This window comes from Tenrec ecaudatus, chromosome 3 (assembly GCF_050624435.1).
Source record: "Tenrec ecaudatus isolate mTenEca1 chromosome 3, mTenEca1.hap1, whole genome shotgun sequence".
Classification (NCBI taxonomy): Eukaryota; Metazoa; Chordata; class Mammalia; order Afrosoricida; family Tenrecidae; genus Tenrec; species Tenrec ecaudatus.
In genome coordinates this window covers 125,064,870-125,087,988 of record NC_134532.1, presented here as the reverse complement: position 1 = coordinate 125,087,988, position 23,119 = coordinate 125,064,870, and positions in this window count along the sequence as shown.

Sequence of the window (23,119 nt, the reverse complement as noted above, 5' to 3'; positions counted from 1 at the left end):
ATTACATTTGGACTCTTAATCATGAATTGCCCAATTTTAGTTGTTGACCTTGAAGTATGCTGGCATATTATATTTGATCGTTAGACTCACCTTGTGAAACAGAATATTGTTGTTAAGTGCCCTTGAGTTGGTTGTAACCCAAAGTGCCCCTAGGGTACACAGAAAGAAACTCTACCTGATCCTCTGCACCCTCACCTTTGTTTCTGTGCCTCCATCCATTGTTGTAGCCACGGTATCAATCCATCTTGTGGAGAAGCATCTGCTTTTCTGTTACCCTTCCACTTTACCAGGTGTGATATATTTTTCCAGAGACTGATCTTTCCTGAAAAGATGTTCAAAGTATGCAACACAGTGACTTGCCGTCTTTGCCTTTAAGGAACATTCTGTCCGTATGTCTTCCAGTGCACATTTGTTAATCTTTTTAGCATTCCACAGGTCTTTCAATAGTCTTCTCCAGCAACACAATTCAAATTCATCATTGCTTCTTTGGTCTTCTCTATTAACTCATCTTTCACATGTGTACGAGGCAATTGAAAACATCATGCTTTGGATCAGGGACACTTTAGTCCTCAAAGTAACATCCTTGCTTTGCAATACTCTTGTGAGGTTTCAAGAGGTCTTGTGAAACAGAATTAACGAATGTAGCCCTTATGATGATCTCTTGGTGAGCGCGTCCATGAGCACTCTTTGTAGTTTTAAGCAAGTCAGAATCCTTGACAACATCAGTCTTTTCATTGTTGATCACAGTGTTGTCTATTGGACTAGTTGTGAGGATTTTGGTCTTCTTCACCTTGAATGGAAATTCAAACTGCGGGCTGCAGTCCTTGACCTTCATCAAAAATCCTTCATGGCCTCTTCAGCTTCAGCATGCCAAGTTAGGTCGTCTGCATTTCTCAGGTTGTTCATAAGCCTCCCTCCAAACATGATTCTACATTCTTCTTGGTATAATCTAGCTGTTCTAATTATTTGCTCAGTATAAAGTTTGAACAAATATAATGAAATGATGCAACTCTGATGCACACCTTTCCTGATTTTAAACCAAGAAGTAGTCCCTTGCTCTGTTTGAGCAACTAACTGCTTCTTCATCCATTTATCATTTCCTCATGAGCACAACAAAGTGTTCTGGAATTCCTGATTATACTTAAGATTAGCCACAATTTATCATGTCCACACAGTTGAATACCTTAGCATAGTCAATAAAACACAAGTAAACTTCTTTCTGGTATTCTTTGCTTTCAGATAAGAACTTTATGACATCAGTAATAATAACGCTTGTCCCACGTCCTCTTCGGAGTCCAGCCTGATACTCTAGCAGCTCCCTGTCAATGTACTACTGTAACTATTACTGATGATCTTCAGCAAAATGTTAATTGCATGCAATATCAATGATATTGTTCTGTAGCTTAAGCATTCTGTTGAGTCACCTTTCTTTGGAAGAGCTACAAGTATGGACTCCTACCAGTCATTTGGCTAAGGAGCTGTCTTCCAAATTTCCTGGCATAATCAAGTGAGTGCTTCCAACTTGCTGGAATATTATAATTGGTATTCCATCAAATCCTGAACCCTTGTTTTTGACTAATACACTCAGTCCACCTTGAACTTCTTCCTTTGGCACCATTGGTTCTTGCTCATATGCTCTCTCCTGAAATGTTAGAATACTGAATAGCTCTTCTTGGTACAGTGAATCTGTATATTCTTTCCATCTTCCCTGGATACATGCTGCATCACTTAACATTTTTGCCCGTAGAACATTTCAATAATGCAGCTTGAGGTTTGAAATGTTTCTTGAGTTCGTTCTTTCAGTGTCAGGTAGGCTAAGTGTGTTCTTCTCTTTTGAATTTCTAACATTAAGTCCTTACATATCTTGTTGTAATATTTGGCTTTGTCTTCTTGAGCTGTGCGTGGAAATTTTCTATTCAGCTCTTTGTTGTTTTTATTAGATGGTAGATATTCCCAACCTGTTTATACTCTCTGATCTAGTTCCCTCTCTTGTACGTGGATACGATTCCTTCTGTTTTGAGAGGCTCTTTTCACTACTTCAAAGCATATAAAACATTGAAAAGGCCTCATAGCACATATCTATTGCTCAATAAATGTTAAGTATTATGAAAACTAATTGATTTGATAATTCAGAAACGAAAGACAGAGAAAACAGAAAGCGTTTCTAATGGCTGTCTTTCACACAAACATATGTGAGCCACTGTCAGACCTGTAAATGTATTCAGAATTCACCAGACTCTTTATTCATTTCCAGTCGGTTCAACAGTCAAATGTCTTTATATTTTCAAAAGTTAGGTAGAATACACATTTTGTATTATAGGGAATTTTAATTCAAGGATATAATCCATATATATGTTCTTTAGAATAAGTCTCTGAAAATAGTCTTCCAGGGAAGATGGAACCAGTGTAAGATTCCCTCTCTAGAGCTTCATGAGAGAGAGAGGGACAGTAATGAACAGCTGAGGCAGCCTGCACTGTGAATCTAGACTTGGGATCGGCCTCTCTGCACCCTGAGATTCTTTTCAGTCCTCTCTCACTGGTTTCCACCCATAGAGAATGCAGCAGAGTTCATGGCAGCATATCTTCCTGTTGTTCAAAAAAAAAAAAAAAAAGTATGAGATGGCAGCAACCAATCTACATTTAGATTTAATTACACTGAATGCTAATAGTTTGGATGCATGTATTAAAAGACAGAGAGTAGCAGATTGGATTAGACAACAAAATCCAGCAATCTGCTGCATTCAAGAGACACATCTCAAGTTCTCAGACAAAAATAGACTGAGATTAAAAGGATGGCAAAAAATAAATTAACAAGCAAATGGCAATTAAAAAAAAGCAGGGGTGGCGATCCTAATCCTGGGCAAAATAGACCTCAAGGTACATGACATAACAAGAAAAAAGAATGAGCATTGCATAATGCTTAATGGGTAGCTAAACCAAGAACCCATAATTAACCCAAATATAAACATAATAAATATATATGCACCCAATGAAAGACACTAGAAATTCAACAACCAAATTCACAAAGAGATGAAAAGAGAAATCAGCAGATCAATAATTATAATACATAATTTTAATACACCACTCTCAAAGAAAGATAGATCAACAGGTAAGAAACTCAATAAAGAAAGTGAAGGCCTGAATAACACAATCAAATAATTCTACCTAATAGTCATTTTCAGAGTCCTCTAACCAACATAAAAAATGCACATTCTTCTCCAGTGCAAACAGCTCATACTCAAAAATAGACCACACGCTGAAACACAGGTAAGCTTGAAGCAAATCAAGCATACAGCGGACTTTCAGACAACTTTCTCCAACCACAATGCCATAAAGGTGGACATTTAAAATAGAAAGAATGAAAAACAAAGACAAACATCTGGAGACTAAATAACATGCTTTGTTTTTTTTTAAACATTTTATTAGGGGCTCATACAACTCTTATCACAATCCATACAAATACATACATCCATTGAATATCATGCTTCTTAAAAACCAATGAGTATCAACCCAAATTAGAGAGGAAATTAAGAAGTTCCTGGAAACCAATGAGAATAACAATAGAACATACCAAAACCGATGGGACACACCAGAGTCAGTTAGCAGAGGTCACTTTATTGCAATAAATGCACACATGAAAAAAGAGAAGTAACTCAGCACCCTCAGCAGCTAGAACAGAGCCAACAAAATAATGCTTCTAACAACAAAAGAAAAGAACTTATGAAAATTAGAGAGCAAAGATAAATGAACTGAAAAGCAGAAGAACAATAGAAAGAATCAACAACGTAAAATATTGGTTCTTTGAAAGGATCAATAAAATCAACAAACCACTAGCAAGCTTAAGAAAGGAAAGGATTAGATGTCAATATCTATAATTGGGGTTGACACAGGGAAAGTCACAATAGATGCCAATGAAATGAGAAGATTAATTACACAGCACTATGAAAGACTCTATTCTAAGAAATGCAATAATTTGGAGGACATGGAAAATCACTCACTCCCCAAATCAATGCACATGGGCATTAAGAACTTGAACAGACCCATAACAAAAAAAAAGAAATACACAAGGTCATCAAGAAACTCCCAACCACAAAAAGCCCCAGTCCAGATGGCTTCAAGGAGAATTCTACCAAGCATTCAGAGAAGACCTGGCATCAGTCCTACACAAATTCTACTCCCAAACTCATTCTGCAAAGTCAGCACAACCCTGATGCCAAAACCTGGCAAAGACCACCCAAGGATAGAAAACTCCCGACCAATATTTCTCATGAACATAGACACAAATATTCTCCACAAAATCCTAGCCAATAGAATTCAGCAGCATATCTAAAAAATAATACATCATGACCAAGAGGGATTCATACCAGGATGCAGGGATGGTTCAACATTGGAAAACCAATTCATGTGATCCACCACATCAACAAGAAAAAGGACAAGAACTGCATGATCATATCAATTGATGCAGAAAAAGCATCTGATAACATCCATCACCCATTCCTAATAAAGAGCCTCAAGAAGATAAGATTAGAAGGGAAAATCCTCAATATAATAAAAACCATATACCAAAAAAATGCCTACTATTACACTTAAGCTGAAAATATTTCCACTGAGCAAGGGAACCCGAGAAGGTTGTCCCTTATCCCCACTTCTAGTCAACATTATTCTGGAAGTCCTAACCAGTTCCATAAGTCTACAGCAAGATGTCAAAGGGGTGCAATTGGGTAAAGAAATGAAATTTCTGATATGTGCAGATAATATTGCCCTACATATTGAAAACCCTAAGGGGTTCACAGTAGGATTTCTGGAAATAACAGAGGAGATTAGTAGAGTAGCAGGATACAAGATTAACAAGAAGAAATCTTTTGGATTCCTAAATACCAGGAATGGGAACACAGAAAAATTTGTCAAGGATGGATTCAGTACTATTCACAATAGCCATGCAAAAGCTGAAGTATCAAGGAATAAAGCTAACCAAAAACAAATAAACAAAAAGACACACGAAGAAAACTACAGAACATTACTACATGAGACAAAAAGGAATCTACGCAAATGAAGGAATATTCTGTGTTCATGGATGGGAAGATTCAATAAATAGAGTGAAATTTTCAATGCTACCTAAGGCAATCCACAAATTCAATGCATCTCAATCCAAATTCCAGCATCATTATTCAAATAAATGGAGAAACCAATTACCAAATTCATCCGGGAAAGGAAGAAGTCCAGGATATGCAAAGAAGGTGGCCTTGTACCATTTGACCGCAAAGCCTACTGTACCGCCACAGATGTCAAAACAGCCTGGTAATGGTATAACGAGAGATGCTCAGAACAATGGATCAGGAAAGAAACCCAGAAATAAAATCATTCGCATATAGACAGGTAATTTTTGACAAAGGACCCCCAAAAATTATTAAATGGGAAGCAGATGCCCTCTTCAATAAATGGTGTTGGAAAAGCTGGAAATCCGCCTGCAGAAGAACAAAACAAGAATCCATGCATTAAAACAAACTCAAAGTGGATTAAAGATATAGATTTAAAACCCAGAGATATCAGGATCACCTAGAATGGATTGTGATTGCATAAATCATCTTAAAGGTGATTTAACCATGGGGGGAGCTATAAAATTGATGTTGGGTTGATTGTACAATTCTCAGAAACACGATTAAATGATTGAATTACATGATGTGTACATCACTTGCAAATAAAATGGTTGGAAAAAAAAGAATGAGTCTCTGAATTGGTGGTGAATCAATGATAGATATACACTAGCCTTTGTTATTGTATTTGCAAATATGAACCAAAGAAAATCTACATATTTCTAGCATATACAGCCATAAAGTATTCTCCACCATCACATTAGTCATTTATAAAATGAAGATATAATGCTAATAAAGTCATGAATTTACCCTTGTTGTTATCCCTTAGTAATGCAAAATAATCCTAAAAGGATGAGGCAGTATTTCAAATTTGATGGGAAACTTGGATTTCAATAGTATTTTATAGAATTGCAAATTTTCAACTTAATGAAACAGAGTTACTTATTCATAAGCTAAGAAGATAAAGTAATTTCTGATAACTTTAATAACTGATCAATTGATTAATCCTTTCCCTCAAAACTTTATCATGAGTACTTTCATGAGTGCCAGGAAGCTAGACAATAGCACATTACAAATCAATTATTTGACTCTTTAAAAATATCTAACCATAATCTCTTACCATCAAATATATGTTCCACCTACTGGATTATAAACCACAAGTTGTCCCTTACAGGAAGATAGGGATATAATCTATAGTAAAAGTGTCATTTGGAACGGCAGGTATAGAATTTTGTCTCATTACTTTGATCCAACAGGTTTACTGTTGTTAGGCACCATTAAATAGGCTCAGACCTATAGCAATGTTCTACACAACAGAAAGAAGCATTGCCGGGTCCTGCTCGAGTCTCACAATTCTCGCCCTAATGGCAAATAAATGGAGACATTTCATACATTTATATCATATTAATTCTTGTTGACAATAATGTCTACATTTCATAATTTCCTGTAATATAGTCAGTATATATGTATATATAATCTACATTAATTTTTGTTTATCAGTTAACAATGTTTAACGTACAAAATGTTTTGGGGGTTGTTTGTTTGAGATGACCTTGTTTGTCACTTAAAACTCCCAAGGTCCAAGTCCATTTCCAATTTTTTAAGCCTCTTAGACTGCTATTTAGGTTTGATGGATAAGGCATCTGGAGAGATTTTGATTTTGTTTTGTTTTTAAAAAAAACATATTATGTATAAATGTATTACACAGCTTATTTCAAGAAATGAACAATAACCTGTGTGTTAGTCTAGATACATTAGAGAAGCAAATCCATGGAAACTCATATGCATAAGAGAGAGTTTTATATAAAGGGTAAGTGGACATCAAGAAAACATCCCAATCCAGTGCTGCCCAAGCCCACAAGTCCAACATTAGTTCATATGTCTGACACTAGTCCACAAAGTCCTCCTCCATCTCACAAAACACACACTATGACACCAACTTCAGGAGGAAAGCCGAGTCAGTGAACATGTAAACATCTCGGCGCTGGCAGGGATCTCCATACAGTTGCTCAGCACCCAGGTTTGCATCAGGGTAGGTCCATGCGGCTTCTCCTCAGGGATGTCTTACAGGAAGTGAGCCTTGCCAGCTGAAGCAGGGGACTGGCTAAGGCAGATGCACCCTGGTGCGACTAACACAAAGCAAGAGACCCAAGAACTAGAAAGTCTAGGCTCACTGAGCCATTTATCTCTCCACCCTTCAATTAACCCCACATGTGTTTATGGGCCAGATTAGCACAATAAACTTTAACTAATCAACCTGTTAAACTCTCTTTTTAGGTTTTCATTCCCTACCATCCCTCACTTCTCTCTTCCTGTTTCCACCCACCTCTTCCCTAGTCTCCTGCCAGACATCTAAGTCTTGGCTATGGCACATTTCTTCTTTGTCTTTTCCTTCTAACAAGGATGATATTAATTTGTCTTTGTAAAATTGAATCAGTTCTCTAAGCACAATGTTCTCCAGTTTGGTCCATGTCTTGCTGTGCTTAAGAGAATAAAGTTTCAGAGTATAAATGTACCACAGCTTCTTTATGCATTCCTCTATAGTTGCTTAAAGTGTTTAACAAATGCTTAAAAATAGCCCATAGCTTTCCTTTAATTAGGAAATTATATTACCATAATTTCTCGAAGTTATTTTCTCAAGATTAATTTACTGTTAGGTCACTGCTACAATTATACAACATACAATAAGATGAAATCCATGCTTAGAACACATTTTTAAAAAGTCTTGTTTAAACAATGCTATATATCTGTTTAATCACAGATCTGCCATTCTTAGTCTTGGAATTGAAAGAGTCTCAGGAGGCAAGCTTAGAAATGTTGGCCTTAACATTAAATCAAAGAATACATAAAGCTTATGATATCTGATTAATAAAAAGGTTGCTGCTTAAGACGTGCGAATGTTACAAACACTTGACATCATTCTATAGTGGTAATATGGTAGGCTATCACAAGAAATACTAGGGGTACCCAAATAAAACTGGAATCCCCCCCATAACTATGTATTTCAAGTTTTTACAAAGCAACCATATCACCTTCAAAGTACTCTCCATTACACTCAATATATTTATTTGTCAAATCTGTGATTCCATTCTTGGAAATATTTTTCAAACTTATCTATTTGGATGCCTGACAGCACCTCCCTCATTTTTGTTTTTTTTTAATCTTCGTCACTCTTCTGTGACATCCAAGTGCTGTCCTTTCATGTGCTTCTTCATATGAAGAAACAAAAAGAAATCACACCGAGTAAGGGCTGGGGCAAAAGAAGCATGCTGTTTTTTGCCAAAAACTGGTGGTTTGAGATGACTGCATGAACAGGTGAATTGTCGGGTGGCACAAACAGTCCCTTCTGTCACAAATCAGGCCTTTTTGTTGTACACTGTTATGCAATCATTTCAGAACCCTGCGGGGGATTAGATCAGCTATCCCGCATCAAGCTGGGTTTGAAATGAGGCGTGTGGATGAAAGGGAAAAAAAAAGAGCTATGTACAAAGCATGGGATTGGGAGGACTTCAATCTGATGGACTGAAGTCTCGAGTATATTCGAAGTTTGGTTTTTATACTCCTCTTACATGGGATTGGTTACAAAACAAACATCAAAGAACTTAAAAAACATTCTTAAATTCTTATCTATGCAAATGTTACTTAACTAGTCACACTTTCTTAACATTTGAATAATAAAAGCACTATGTTCTAAGACAATCACACGGATATGCAAGATTTAAAAGAGATGGTAATTAACTGAGTTATCTCTCAATGTTTTTAGCAGCAAAGTCACACATAACAGTCATTTTGCAATGCTTTTTAATGCAAAGACACAGAGGCACAGTGGACTAATTGGTCACCCACTAGTAAACACCTTGATCAGCCGGATGCCTCCTACAGAACCCCTCAGTAGAAAGTTGATTAAAAGTCTTACCTGATGGAATGAATTCAAATGCACTAGGTGTCAACATTTTTCTTTGTTTGGGAAGTTGATGAATTTCCAAAATGGAGTTTATTATCAATCAACATTTCACCTTTTTTGAAATCAGAAAAACACTCATACATTTGAGTTTTTCCCAGAGCGCTGTCCTTGCAAACTGTGTTCAACATCACCATAGTTTCTGCGGCATTTTCACGGAACAGGAAACAAAATTTCCCAGCCACACACTGTTCTATTATTTAAATTGGCCATCACAAAAACAAGGTTTGAGCGAAATTACTTAAAAAAAAAAACTCCCTGTGACTGTAGAGAACCTTCCCAGGTGATGCCACTGGATGCACTCACTCCGAGTGAGTTGCTGGATGCTCACCTAGAAGGAAAAATGTGTGCTATGAAAGCTCCACCAAGTGGAGCCTTCTTTCTTTTATTTGTGGGTAACTTCTTGTATAATAGGAGTTGTTTCCACTCATTATGGATCATTAAACAGCAGATATTAAAGTTTTTTGTTTCCTATGTGATTAGTGATGACTCAAATCCATATTTCAACTAGAAATGTAAGCAAAGGACAAATGTAGTCATCAAGAATTAAAAGCTCATAATTTTGTGCATGTTTTAAATGTGCATAAAACTATTAGTTTGGACATCTAAAGCCATAATTTTTTGCATGTTTACAATAATAATTTTAACATATTTAAAACATATTTATAAGAAGAATCCATGGAATTTTAACATCACAAAGGACTGTTTTCTCTCGCTGCTGTTTATGGGTTAAAATAATTTTAAATGTATTTATATTTCAATTCTGAATAAAATAATCTTTAAAAAACTGACCATTGTCCCACACAATGACATATAATTTTTAAATGTTTGATACATAAAATGTATTAAATATATGATTATTGCATTTATGTTACTATTTTTATAGTTCCCTTATCTTATTTTGTATCTGTGGATGAATTTACACTGAATTATCTAAAGTAATATAAAATTGTATAATGCATTCAAATATGATGGAATGGTGATTTCTGAGCCTCCATGTTTTATGGATTTATTAAAAGAGTATGTCTTAGGATGGATTTTCTAGGGAAGCAAAACTATTAGAGTTTATATATTCATGTGTTGGGGAAAAAATGCACTGACATCCAGTGCAGTCCTGCTTATCATGGACTTATTGGACAGGCTAGGGCTGTCCCTGTAGATAGCTTTGTATCAAAGAAATGGCTCATGTAGTTGATTAGAGAGACTGGCAATTTGCAAGACCATAGGTAAAGTATTGAGGTAAGCTAAAGGTTTCTCCTGGCTCCTGTAGCTGCAGGGGCTGATCAATCCAAAATTGGCAAGTGAAAGGCTGGCCCTTTGATGTAGACATGAATGAGTTTAAGCTTAACCAAGAAAATGGCAAGTTGGTGATGATTTTCAAGATTAATAGGCTACTGACTCAAGTCCAAGGAAATGGTGTTCAGATGCAGTATCCAGACCAACCAAAGAGCAAGCAAGTTTTTCTATAGTGTCAATATATATTGGAATGGACCACACCCTCAAGAAATCTCCTCATGGAATATCACTGCACCTGAACTGCCAAACCACTGAGAATACTGGCCTAGTGAAGCTGCCACAAAACCTTAACTATTAGGGAATGCTGCCTTTTCAGGCCTAAGACAAGCAGGTTTCTTTCTTTCTTCTTCTTCTTCCTTTTTTTTTTTTAACCACATTATGAAGTCTGAGATCAGCTGACCTGATTGAAATTAGGAACTTCAAAGCATGGAGTGGAGACAAATTTATGTCATATGGAGTTCTCCAAAGAGAATCTGACACTGGAATATTCATACCGTAAGAAATAGTGACAGAACTCTTAGTGTGAAAATCCTATAATTTACATTGTACTATGATCTAAATTTGATTTTTTTAAAATTCATCATTTTATTGGGTGTTCTTACAGATGTCATAATATTCCACAATTCAAATATCTTGAGCATAATTGTGCAATTGCTGTTACAATCAGTTTCAAAACATTTTCTTTCTTCTTGAGCTCTTTGATGTCAGCTCCTCTTTATCCCTTCTCTCCCCCTCCCTTCCCCCCAGGAACCCTTCTTGTTATTGTTATATATTATTATTCTAATGCATATATTAAATTAATAATATATAAAACAATATCTACCCCATTCAATGTATCCATTCACCTACAATTCTGTTAGTAGCTCTCCTCAAGTGGGGTCGTACAGTCATCATTGCTATCAGCTCCCCTGCCCCACCCCACCCCCTTGTTACCATATCCTCAGGGAATCATTACTTCATTTGCTGTTTCTGAAAGGTCATCCATCCTGGCATTCCCGCATTGAGTGATTGAAGAAATCTTTAAAAAAACAGAGGATTGTTATGTGTTTTAACAGTGCTGTACTGCGCCCTGAATTCCTCATCCCCCTGCATGACCCCTCTCTGAAGGCCTGTCCAATTGTCATGTAGGTGGCTTTGGGTGTTCTCTTTCTTCCAGGCTCCTTCATATTAATTTGATTGCTTGATTTGAATTTCTCACACCAATTCCCATGACACCTCATGACCACACAGGCTAGTGTGCTTATTCTATATGAGCATTGTTGCTTACTTGCTCGATGGCTGCTTGCTTGACTACAAGTGTTTAAGTTCCCAGATGCTATATTTTTAATAGTCCGGCACCATCAACTTTCTTCACCATATGTTTATGCACTCATTTTGTCTTCAGCGGTTATGTGAGGAAGGTATCATACAGTGCCACATTATTAGAGCAATGCATTTTTGTACTTAGGTGAAATTTTAGTAGAGGCCCCAAATCCATCTGCATCCTTATTGTATTTATGTATATATGTACATATATAGACAAACACACCTATATTTATATATTTATATATTCATATATCTGTATTTATAACTCATAGATACATTTGCTTTCTTTTATTTCCTCATTTTATTTTTTCTTTCCTCTTGCACCACTGTCGTGATTACCCATCATTCACCTTTCAGTAATTTCTCTCAGACACTTTCTAATTGACCAAACCCGACTAGTGATGCTACATCCTCCTCACCATCAATTTTATAACACTTGCTATTCCCCCATCCCTGTCATTATTGACTCACCACTGACCTCCCCCTGCTTCCTCCTCTCCCATTCCCCCCACATCAACTATCTCCATGGGATTATTTATTAGATAGACAACAAAAATATAAAAAAAGAGAAAGACCATATAAATAGTTCCAAGTCTAACTGGTATTCTGATCCAGAGTAGATGAATGTCTGTTGCGTAGTGAGCATGCCTTGTTCTAATCCCCCCACCCAATGCCCTTTTCATTCAGGGATCTGTATCCCTGCACCCACTTATCTAACAGCACTGATACCCTTATAGTTCTCAGCCTTCGTGTCCAGAAGGCGTGCATCCTACAGGTCCCTATTGCTCGCCCTGCTGTCTGGGATGGGGCAGTCTATTGCCGGCCCCACCCCCACTCCATTACACCTTTATAACTTCATTGTGATCCCTTGTGAGTAACTAACTCCCAGCTACTTCACATGAGGTATCAGGAGCTGCCCCCAAATTGAGAAATCCACAATCAGGATTCATGGGAGACTTTGCTCCCATAGCTGGTCTGCTGCCCTCTCCTTTTGGTTTTTCTCCTATGTGGCATGTCAGACCAGCCCCTCTTCCCAGGAGAGGACATCAAGTCTGGAGCTGAGGCTAGCCCTGCAGTCATCTTCGGAACCAGAAGGAACATCACCTTCAAGAATTGGCACACCAGATGGGGTCTACTCTTGGTCTCCCTTTCCGGTGGAGACATAAACAATACCGTCCCCTATGATGCATTAGTGGCCTGGTCCCCCATTGCCTTCTTTTTTCTTCCCCCACCCCTCTATGGGCCTAATGGTATATGAGAGGAATGGAAAAGAAGCCTTTCAGCACAGGTGTTATCTACATTTTATTTATTTTTTGTTTGTTTGTTTATATGACATATGCATCAATAGGATTGATTTGGCTCATATCAAAGCATCTGGTCCTCAGCCCAGAGTGGTGCATTGTGTGCATTTCTCTTAGACCTATTTCTGCTCTCTTGAACTTACCTCAGTGGATTCATGCTGTACTTGATCGTTTGTGCTTGGCTAACTTCACTCAACATAATATCCTCCAACTGTTTCCATGAGATGAGTTATTTCATCCTTTCATCACTATTTTTAGGGCTGCATAGTATTCCACGGTGTGTGTATATATATCCAGTTCTTTGTGAACTGCGCAGCAATCAACACTGGAACACAGATATCTGGTTGTGGTCTGTTTCTTCTGGGTATATACCCAGTAGTGGAATTGCTGGGTCATAAGGTAACTTGATTGCCATCTGTTTTACGTATCACCATATCACTTTCCATAGTGGATGTGCATATCTACCAGATGGCCAGCAGTGAAGGAGAGTTCCTATTTCACCATACCCCCTCCAACATGTGTTGCTTCCTGTATTTTGAATTGAGCCTCTCGTTGTGGGCGTTCTGTGGTTCTCATTGGTGTTTTAACTTGTATTTCCCAGATGACTAATGTTCAGGAGTATTTTTTCATATGTTTTTTAGCCATTCAGGTTTCCTTTGTGAATATTCTGTTCAAGTATGTTGCCCACCCCCTCAGTGTGCCATTCATTATTTTTTTCTTGTTGTAGGCTTGGAGGATTCTGTGGATTTTAGTAATAGACCCTTCACTTGTTATGTGATTACTAAATATCTTTTCCCAGTCCGTGGACTCTCTTATTACTCTCTTTCTGACTTATTTCAATAGACACAAGTGATTTATTTTTATTATGTCCCACCCATCTATTTTATCTTCCACTGAATGTGTATCCTTCTTTAATTCTGATAGCCAATGCATTCACTGCACTGATGTTCTCAGCCTTGTTTCTGATAAATATTGATGATCTTGGTCTGTTTTCAAGGTCTGTTTTCCACCTTGAATTTGTCCTGGTGTATGGAGTGAGGTAAGGATCTTGCTTCATTATTCTGCAGGTTGATATCCAGTTTGTCCAGCACCATTTGTTAAAAAGGGCATTTGCTTCCTGTTTGATATTTTTTGGACACCTATTGTAGATCAGTGCTCTGTATTCTGCTGTTTTTATTTCTAGATTTTCTGTTCTTATCCATTGGTCTGAGTATCTCTCATTATACTAATATCAAGCTGTTTTGGCAGCTGTGGATGCATAATAAGTTTTAAAGTCCAGTAATGACCCCCTCCCTCCAGCCCCCACGCACTGTATTCTTCTCCTTGAAGAGTTCTTTGTCAATTCTGGGATCCTTCCATTTCCTTATGAAGTTGGTAATCAGGGTTTTTTTTTCCATTTCTTTGAGAAAAAAGTGCTGATATTTGTATTGGGATGGTGTTGGACTCATATAATGCCTTAGAATTTACATCTTTACAAAATTAAGTTTTCTGATCCACCAGCATGGAATATTCTTCCATTTGTGAAGATCATTTGTTCTTCTTGTAATAATGTTCTATAGTTTTCCTCATACAGGTATTTTTATATTGGGTTAGGTATATCCCTAGATATTTCAGTTTATGTTTTGCTATTGTGAAAGGTACTACCAACTTGATCCTTTTTTCTACAATCTCATCAGTTGTAAACAGCAAACCAATTGACTTCTGCATGTTGATCTTTTATCCTGCCACTCTACCATATTCCTCTATCGCTCCCAGACCTCTGATTTTGGAGCCTTTGGGGTTCTCAGTATCTAAAATCATGTCATCTGAAAATAATGATAATTTTACTACTGCTTTCCCCAAACACATACCTCTGATATCCTTCCATTGCCTTATATTGTTATTATCTTGGACCTCCAGGATGATGAATAAAAGTGAGGCCAAGGGGCATCCATATATAGCCCCCCTTTTCAGTGGGATTTTCTTGTCTTTTCTCCATTGACTGTAACCCTGACTGTTGGTTTTTCATCTATAGCTTGAATTAAATTGAGGTACCATATATACTTGAATATAAGCCAGCCCAAATATCTGACCAGGCACCTAATTTTACCACAAAAACTGCATGAACAATGTTCTGAAAAACTCAGCTATACTCAAGTTTATATGGTAACTACCTTCCAATCCTATCTTTGTGAGTGTCTTAATTAGGAATGGGTTTTTAATGTTGTCACCTGCTTTTTAAACATCTATTGCTATTATCCTATGGTTCTTGTCCTTTTTCCTTTCAATGTGATGGATGATGTGAATGGATTTTCCAGACGTTAAACCATCCCTGCATCTGTGGTATGACTCCCACTCGATCCTAATGGATTATTCTTTTTATATACATTTTTGTATATATAAAAACGTACTTATATTGTACTTTTCTTTTGACCAAGATTTTATAAGGATTTCTGCATCAACGGTCATTAGATATATGAACCTGTAGTTCTCTATTCCTGTAGGATCCCTACCTGGTTTTGGTATCAGTATTCTATTAGCTTCATAGACTGTGTTTGAGATGTACTGTCCTTTTCTATGTTGTAGAAGAGCTTGTGTAGAATTGCTGTCAGCAATTCCCTGAATGCTTGATAGAATTATCCTATGAAGCCATCTTGGCCAGGCCATTTTTATTGGTAATTCTTTTGCTGTGGGTCTGTTCAAGTCCTTAGCATCTATATGAGATAATATGGGATGGTTTATTTTTCCAGGTATTTTTCCATGTCTTCTAAGTTATTGTATTTGTTAGAGTACGGTCCTTCCTAGTACTATGTAATTAGTCTTTTACTTTCATTAGTGCCTGTTGTAATCCCCCCTGTTTCAGCCCTCATCCTGGATATTGATGTCTGGTCCTTCCTATCTTTAACTAGGGTTGCCTTTGGTTTTGTCATTTTGTTAATTCTTTCAAAGAATCGTCTTTTACTGCATTGGTTTTCTCCATTGTATTTATGTTTTCCCACTCAGTAATCTCTGCCCTGATTTTTATAATTTATTTTCTTTTGCTATTAGAATGATTATTATATTGCCTCTGTTCCAATTGCTGAAGGTTTTGTGATAAGGTATAGGCCATAAGTCTCTCTTCCTTCTACATATGTGCACATATAACTCTCAAGCATCCTCTAATAACTGCTTTTGCCGTATCCCATAGGTTTTGGTATGTTGTAGTCCCATTCTCATTCGATTCTAGAAACTCTCTAATGTGGGTTATAATCCCTTGTCAATTCGAGAGGATTAAGAGTGAAGGGATGGAATTTAGCATGTCAATCCGGTTGCAGCTTGATGACCTCCTTTGGAGGTGATAAAGAGATAAATAACTCGCTGGAGGCAGGACTCAGGTTGACTCTCTGGGAGACATTGCAGCTGATAAAAACACACGCAGCTATGCTAGTGCCCTGAGTGGAGAAATCACATGGAGACCCCTGTCTGCTCTGAGATGCTTACAATACCATTGGAGACACAAGACTTCCAACCCACTGGCCCATGATCTTTCTGCATTTGCCATCATTGTGCGTGTTTTGTGAGTCTGAAGAGGACTTTATTGATTGGCAGTGTACATGTAGGCTAATATTGGACTTGTGGACTTGATTTGGACTGGGCTGGGATTTTTTGTAATGTACAATTACTCTATATATGACACTTTCTTATACACATGAGTGTCTATGAATTTGTTTCTCTGGTCTACCCAGACTAACACATGGGCCAATACCTATTTGTTTTGAAGAAGTGTGTTATAAATCTTCCAACCATTTACCATTGTTTTCTTATTTGTTCTTTTGTTGATTTATAGCTTTATGACATAGTGGTCAGAGACAGAAATCTGAGTGACCTCTATGTTTTAATTTTACTCAAACTTGACTTGCGTCCCAGCCTGTGGTATATTTTTGAATACATACCATGTGAAAAGAATGTGAATGTTTTTGTAATTGGGTTGAGTATTCTGAATATGTTATCAGGTTGAGTTGCCTAATTATAGTTTGTTCTTTAGCCTCTTTATCTAGCCTCTTTCCCATTGATCTGTCGCTCAATGAGAGAGGTGTACTGAAATCTCCTACTATGTTAATTCTGTGATTTCTTTTTTCAGATTTTGAAAGATTTGATTAGCACATTTCACGGGAGTCTCAGGCACATATATGTTTATTGTGTTCACTGACTCTTGGCCTACTGATCCTTTGATTTGTTAGTCCAGCTTGACAAGAGAAACAAATCCGGATACACTCATATATGTTTAATAGAGAGCTTTATGTCAAACAGCAATTACATATTAAGAAAACATCCCAGACCAGTGGGTATAAAGTCTTGTGGATCCGGTGGTGGTGAAAGCATCTTCACTCTGGCATGTGTCTTCATATGGCTCCTCCAGCTCCAGAGCTCTGGTTCCAATCTGTGTGGCTCCAGGTTGCTTGCCAATGGGAATGTGAAGCAGAGAGTGTGTGCCCCACCTCCAGGGGGGAAGACAAGAGTTCCCAGAATCCTTAGGAGAAAGTCATGCTCACACAGAGGTACCATTGACTATGACCTATTTACAGGCAACACTCCACTCCTCTCAAGTTGACAGGAGATTATGTAACTACCATACTTGAGCATTATATAGTACCCATACTTATCTCTAGTCATGTCTTGCACTGTGAAATCAATTTTTTCAGAGACTAGAAACGCAATTCTTGCTTATTTTAGATTGCTATTAGCCTGGCATACTTTTTGCCAACCATTGATTCTCAGCCTGTTTTTGTCTGTGAACTTGAGATGTGTCTCTTGCAGACTACAAATTGATGGGTTTTGTTTCCTAATCCAGTCTGCCAGTCTCTGTCTTTTGCTGGGTGAGTTCAGACCATTTACAGAGTAATTATATGCCATCTGCAACATTTTGTACCTAATGTGGTAGTTTCTTCCTACTTCCCTCCTTACCTATGTGTTATATATTTATGGGGGATTTTATTCTTGTCTTCATTCACTGTTGGATCAAAGACTTCTTTGGCTTGTTTTCAGAGGGCTGATTTCTAGGTAGTATTATACTATGTGATGGCCTCTGGCTGTGCTCTGTGGATGTTGATCTTCTGTCCAAAGCAAGTTGAAAAGTAATTGTTTTAATGCTTTTTTTAACGTATTCTCTAAATTTTTCCTAATCTTAGAAAATTCTTCACTCCACGTTTATTTTGATGGAGAGTTTGTTTGGGTTGAGGATTCTTGGGTTACCATTATTTGCCTCCAACTTTCAGAAAAAATGACTCCATTCTCTCTACTTCTTCATGGTCCCTACTGAAAAGTCTGAGAATAATCTTCTCTGATTACCCTTATAAGTGAGTGCTTATGATTTTCTCCTTTTAATCAAAGTTGAATAATTTGACTACTATTTGCTTTGGTGTGTCCTTCTTGGGGTTCAATTAAATTGGTGTCCTTTTTTGCTTCCTGGATGATTGTCTGGTTCTCCTTCATTAAATTTGGGAAATTTTCTTCCAGGATTTCCCTTGTAATTTAGACTGTTGATTTCTTTATTATGTCTTGCTTCAGTATCCCAGTTATTTGAATATTTTTTCCTCTGTCCTCTTCATTGTGTCACTCATTCTTGTTTATTTAGCATCTTTACTTATCTTGTTTGATTGTCTTTTATATTTGTTGAATTCTGCTTGACTATGTTTGAGGTCCCTGATATGGTTTCTGCCTGTGCTAACCTGCTGGCAAGGTCCTTTACTGTTGTATTCACTTTTGATGTCTCATCCCTTAACTCTTGTAATGCCCTTCGGAGAGTAGACTAGATCTTCTCTACTTTGTCAACCTATTTCTATATCAATTCCCTCATTTCCGGAATGACTCTAAGCAGTATTCTGAAGATTTCTTCCTGTGGTGGTCAAAGCCTGTTTCTTCCCTATAAATCTCTAAGTTCAGGTACTCTTCAGACATTGTGGTTTGTGTCTCTTGTTTTCTTGTAGTGACTGCTTATGTGGGTCACAGTTTCTGAGGCATTTTGGTGTTGCTGGATGTGGTTGTTATGTGTGATGCATACAGCCCAGTGGACAGAGCTGGCCTGGTCTGTATGTGGCTAAAGTGGCTGCGCTGTGAGTTAGGGTGACTGGGGATTCAAGCCGTGGATCACTGGCTTCCTGGATGTATGGTTGTCTCAGGTTACACAGGCGGCAAGAGCAGAGGGGTAGGGCCAGTCGCAGCCATGAACCCCGATTGCACTGGTGGTCTGGGCTGTGTGGGCTGGGTTGGCTGGATGTGTTCCACATGCAATGCAGGTGGGCTGCAGCCCATGGTCTCTGGCAAATGTCAGAGGACCATGAGTGGGGCCCACAGAGTGCGCGCAGTGCTGGGCGGGGCCCACAGAGTGCAATCTGTGATGTGTGGGGCCGTGGATCATGAGTTGAACATGTAAATTTTTTTAAAAATGCAACAAAATACAACTCTATGTACTGTCACTATAACTCTCATGACTTGAATTGTATACGTAGATGATTTTCCTTTTTATTCCTCATTCTAAAAAATGTTTCATGTTATACTACAAAGCCATCTGAATTACGTAACTAGAAACGTGCAGGATAAGTCTTTAAATCAACATGGCACAATCAAACTTCTTCACATTTCTCTCAATCAAACTTCTTCACATTTCTCTTAGATGCTTCCAAACCCAAACCTTGTGTCATCCCTGATATTTCTGAGTGGCAGATAGGATGTCTCATTGTATCTAAAAAATGGATCATTGACTTTTATTTTCCTATGCCACTGAAAGCTCCATTTCAGAATCCTAGCACTTTGAGGGATGGATCTTGTTGAGAGAGGATGGAAAATTGAAATCATAATATTGGTATTGACAACTTGTTTATCACACAACATGCCTCATTTTTTTTAAACATCATTCTGTTGGGGGCTCTTACGGCTCTTAAAACAATCCATAAACCCATCCATTGTGTCAAGCACATTTGTACATATGTTGCCATCATTATTTTTTAAACATTTTCTGTCTATTTAAGCCCTTGGTTTCAGCTCTTCATTTCCCCCCTCCCTCCTCCACTCTCCCTTCCTCATGAACCTTTGATAATTTATATATATTCATGTCTTGCAACTACTGATATCTCTCTTCAACCACTTTTCTGTTTTTCATTCCCCTGAGGGGTGGGTGATCCATCAATCATTGTGATCAGTTCCCCCTTTCACCCTCCACTTTCCCCTACCCTCCTGGTGCCACTACTCTCATTATTGGTCCTGATGATAGAGGTTTATCTGCCCTGTGCTCCCTGTGCTGCGAGCTCTTTCTGTACCAGTGTACATGCTCTGATCTAGCCAGATTTGTAAGGTAGAATTAGCATCATGATAGTGTGTGTGTGTGTGGGTGAGCATTAAAGAACTAGAGGAAAACTGTGTGTTTTGTGAGTGCTACACTGCACCGTGATTGGCTAGTCTCTTCCTTGTGACCCTTCTGTGAAGGGCTGTCCAATTGTCTACAGATGGGCCTTGGGTCTCCACTCCTGCTCTCCCCCTCATTCATGGGGATATAATAGTTTGTTCTGGGTCTTTGATGCCTGATACCTGATCCCATTGACACCTCATGATCACACAGGCTTCTGCCCTGTGGTCTTTGTTGCTTTAGCAACAGTAGTCCCTTTCTTCTAAGAAAGCAACTTTCCTCATTTTTATCTAGATTTTATGTGACTCAATTCTCTAGTGACTTTTGACAGGCCTCTGTGGGCAATTGACCCAAGTCAGGCTAATCAATATCATCCACAAGCAATTTATGTAAAATTTTAGAAAAATCGGTTAACCTGAAATTACCATTTATAATTCAGAAATTGTAATTGATCGGATTTCTTACTTTCTAGGGAAAACTGCTTATGAATAACAGTTGTGAAGTCATATGAGGCTTGGTTATAATTATTCCTGTGACTCACCAGCTATTTGTGACCTTCTCACACATGGGAGTCCAATTATTTCTTATTTGATTGCTGTTGTTTATTATTTGACAACTTAGATTTTCTGTCTAATTTAGTTGGAATTTGAAATGCCTTACTTTGAAATTAGCAGATTGATTAAATATTAAAGACCAATTTACTATTTTAATATTATGTCAAACAAAATATTATCAGAGGCTTTTACATATGGTTATTAATTGTGGACAAGCAAGAGTTTAAAACAGATCACCTAACATTAATTAATCAGTACTGCTTGAGGAGTAGGATTAAAAGAGAGAGAAGCCTAACAGAAATGGTTCACATCAAGATTTACATATCACCTACATTAAAATAATTCATAAAACTATTTTTCATATGGGAGGCTATAGGTGAGTGGAATTATATCTTATTAAAATAGGAAGAAAAGGGTGATGGCTCCAGATCACAAGAATAAGCATATTGTTAATAATCTTATTAGAGGAATAAAAGTTAGAATGACTGCTTTTTACTTTTACTGAAAACTACAAATTGGGTGCTAATTGAAAAAATACAACTATTATTTGATTTACCTTTTATTTATTTATATCTTCTCAGTTTTGAAAAAGACTTTAGAGTAAATTCTTTGGCTTCTACCTTCACCATTTTCAGAACATATGCCTCATTTCAATAATATCCCTCCAATAGCTTCCTAGTGCTATTTTGCTTTGGTGTTTTCTTGGGGTGTTGAAACTTAATCCATTTTTACTACTCAATTTTATCCTAAGGGTCTATGTTATTATTTGCCTTAGTTGGGGTTAACTATAGAAGTGGATTAATAAATAGTTAGAAAACATTTATTTTAATGAAATTATCTACATAATTATGGGAAACTGTATAGTCCAAAGTCTATATGTCAGGTGATAGACAGACTGGAGATTCTTATAGTTTTGTTTGCCAGAATACAAAGGTGAGGTGGTTGGAAGAGTAGACTAGCTCTAGAAAAAAAAGTTCATTTATTGTCTGGAGGCAGAAAAAGCCCTAAAAACAATACAGAAAAATAATACAAACTTGTTTTTTACTTCTTAAGACGTTGAATTGATTATATGGAGCTCAACCTAATTATGAAAAGTTGTTGTTAGGTGGTATCCAGTGGGTTCTGACTCATAGTGGCCCTACAACACAGAGAAACACTGCCCAGTCCTGTTTCATTCTGTGCCATGCTCTCCATTGTTCCTATGTCTCTGCCCCTTGACACAGCCACTGTGCTGAGAGTCTCCTCCTTTTCGCTAGCCCGCAACTTGTCCAAAGCATGATGTCCTTCTTCAGGAGTTGTTCTCTCCTGACAAAATGCCCAAAGCACATGCGGTGAAGTCTCAGTCTCCTTCCCTCTAAGGACATTCTTGCTGCACATCTTCTAAGACAGATAAGATTTGTCAGCCACTGGAGCTACCCTTGCAGAGGGGTCTCGGGGAGGAGACGAGCCAGTCAAGGTGTTATGCAACAATGATGAAAAATACAACTTTCCTCTAGTTCCTAAATGTTTCCTCCGCCACCCCCCAGCCCCAACTATCATGATCCAAATTCGCCTTTGCAAGTATGGCTAGACCAGAAGATGTGCACTGGTACAGATAGGAATTGGAAACACAGGGAATCCAGGGCGGATGATCCCTTCAGGACCAGTGGTGTGAGTGGTGATACTGGGAGGGTAGAAGGTGAGTGGGTTGGAAAGAGGGAACCGATTACAAGAATCTACATGTGACCTCCTCCCTGGGGGACAGATAACAGAAAAGTGGGTGAAGGGAGATGTCTGACAGGGCAAGATATGGCAAAATAATAATTTATAAAGTATCAAGGGCTCATGAGGAAGAGGGAGCAAGGAGGAAGGGAAAAAACTGACAACCCGATGCCAGGGGCTTAAGTGGAGGGCAAATGTTTTGAGAATGATGAGGGCAATGAATGTACAGATGTGCTTTACACAATTGATATATATGTATGGATTGTGACAAGAGTTGTATGAGCCCTTAATAAAATGATTAAAAAAAACACTCCCCAGTACTTTCAATATTCTTCCCAAGCACCATATTTTGAATGCATTATTCTTCAGTCTCCTTTTTTCAATGTTTAATTTTGATATTCATGAGTCAATCGAAAATACCATCGCTTGTATCAGGCACACCTTAGTACTTAATACAACCTTCCTGGTGCTCAGTGCTTTACAGTTGTTGTAAGAGAGATTTACTCACTACAGTGGGTCATTTGATTTCTTGATGGCTGCTTTCATGA